Source organism: Dioscorea cayenensis, chromosome 10 (assembly GCF_009730915.1).
Source record: "Dioscorea cayenensis subsp. rotundata cultivar TDr96_F1 chromosome 10, TDr96_F1_v2_PseudoChromosome.rev07_lg8_w22 25.fasta, whole genome shotgun sequence".
Classification (NCBI taxonomy): Eukaryota; Viridiplantae; Streptophyta; class Magnoliopsida; order Dioscoreales; family Dioscoreaceae; genus Dioscorea; species Dioscorea cayenensis.
This window is the reverse complement of record NC_052480.1, coordinates 18,014,878-18,017,156: the sequence shown is the minus strand read 5'-3', so window position 1 is coordinate 18,017,156 and position 2,279 is coordinate 18,014,878. Positions and strand designations below refer to the sequence as shown.

Here is a 2,279-nt window from a genome sequence, read left to right as displayed (position 1 = left end):
ATTCGACCCCGCTCACCCCGGATTATTACTTCGACAAGCCCGTGCACTTGCGGGATATAAGCAAGGGGAACTTGTCAAGTTTTTGCCGCCGTTGCCGGGGAGCTAGGCGTTTAGAGATACTTTGCACTTTGTTTTCTTAGCTATTCCACTACACATTCTATTTCATATCTTCTTATTCTATCATCATTCTGATTTTCTTTTTCTTTACTTTTGGTGCAGCTCCAGGTTATGACCCGAGGGAATCCATCAATATTGATTGAAGGAGACCTTGAGCTTGAACGTACACTTCGAAGTAAAGGGAAAAAACCTGTACAAGAATAGCCTAATCTAGCTGATTTGGAAGTAGAAGGATCTGACAACATGGCAGAACAAAATGAGCAACAACGGACACTATCCGATTATGCCAGACCTTCAGTGTTGGGGACACAATCGAGTATTGTGCGTCCCCCAATTCTAGCTCGAAATTTCGAGCTAAAAGCCGGCATTCATCCATATCTTTGCAGCGAGTCCGCACAATTCAGCGGTTTGGCCGATGAGGATCCAAATAGTCACATAGAGAGCTTCCTCGAGGGTGTGTGACATCTTTCGAAGATAAATGGTGTGACGGATGATGCCATCAAATTGAGAGCCTTCCCATTTTTCCTTAAAGGGAAAGCAAAGCGGTGGCTACACTCATTACCTAGGGCATCAATCACTACATGGGAGGAGATGGTAGAAGCTTTTTCTAGCCCGTTATTTCCCTCCCGGGAAAAATCAGCAAAGGTTAGGAATGAGATCTCATCCTTTATGCAGTTGGAATTGGAGTCTCTATTTGAGACATGGGAAAGGTTCAAGGAACTCCTGCCCAAGTGTCCACTAACACGGATTCCCGGAGTGGATGATTGTTCAAACCTTCTTCAATGGTTTGAACCCGAGTACAAGGCAACTCTTGGATGCGGCGGCAGGAGGTACCTTAGGTAGCAAGACCCCGATGAGGCTCGTCAACTGATTGAGGAAATGGGGTTAAATAGCTACCAGTGGAACGCTAGATAGAAGAAAAAGGTGGCCGGTCTCCATGAAATTGATGCGGTAACTTCATTGACGGCCCAAGTGGAGAGTTTGAGTAAGAAGCTAGATCTTATAGCTTCGAATAAAGTGGCGGTCGTGACCAATTGCACCTTTTATGGTGAAGGACATGCTCCCTCCGATTGCCCAATTGTCATTGGTGATGTTTCTTCAGTTGAGAATGTCGACTTTGTAGGTAATGGAATGAGACCTCAAGGGAATCCATACAGCAACACCTACAATTCAGGTTGGAAGAATCATCCCAACTTTTCATGGAGTAATCAAGGACCACAGAAGACCATGGGGTCATCGGGGTTCCAACAACAACAACAAGCCCCTCAAGTGGAAAACAGAATTTCAGGCTTGGAAACCCGAATGACGGATTTAGAGAAGCACTTGACTAGATTTATTCAATCGGCAAATACAAGGTTTGAATCAGTCGAGGCTACACTTCGCAATCACACCGCCTCCTTGTACAACCTTGAAAATCAAGTGGGGCAAATTGCGAAATCTCTTTCTGAAAGGCCACATGGGAGTCTACCAAGCAAAACGGAAACCAACCCGAGAGAACATGTGAAGGCGATCGCTTTGAGAAGCGGTCGTGAGGTGGAAGGGAGGTTTCCAAGTGAGAAGCCGAAAGAACACGCACCCGAGGTCGTCGGGGTTGAGAAGGGAGCAAATAAAGAGAAAGAGGTGGCACCCCCACCTTTCAAGCCAAGAATCCCTTATCCCTCTAGATTTGAGGAGAGTGCTTCAGTAGTGCTTGATGCTTCATGCTCGGCTGTGTTACAAAAGAACATGCCGAACAAGAAGAAAGACCCGGGAAGTTTCATTATTCCGTGTAACATCGGCAACTTAGGTGAGGAAATAGCATTGGCGGATTCAGGGGCAAGTATCAACGTCATGCCATATACTTTCTTCCAAAATCTAGGCTTGGGTGAGCCTAGACCTACTCGGATGACTTTACAATTGGCGGACCGAACGGTACGACATCCGAGAGGCATCATTGAAGACATACTTGTCAAGGTGGACAAGTATATTTTTCCGGTTGACTTTGTAGTGCTAGATGTTGATGAGGATGCAGATGTACACTTGATACTTGGGAGACCGTTCTTGCGGACTTCCAAAGCATTGATTGACATGGACGGCGAAGAGCTCACATTGAGAGTCGGAGACGATAAACTCACTTATCGCCTTGCTGAAGCCATGCGGCATTCTCTCAATTTTGATGACAC

General features: G+C 46.0%; 1 non-coding gene across 1 annotated transcript; it reads right to left on the bottom strand.

Annotated features, from left to right (window-relative positions):
• Positions 1–759: 759 nt before the first annotated feature.
• On the bottom strand, positions 760–867 carry LOC120271375. Its single transcript, XR_005539986.1, has one exon. It is a non-coding gene; the product is annotated as a small nucleolar RNA R71 (small nucleolar RNA).
• Positions 868–2,279: the final 1,412 nt, after the last annotated feature.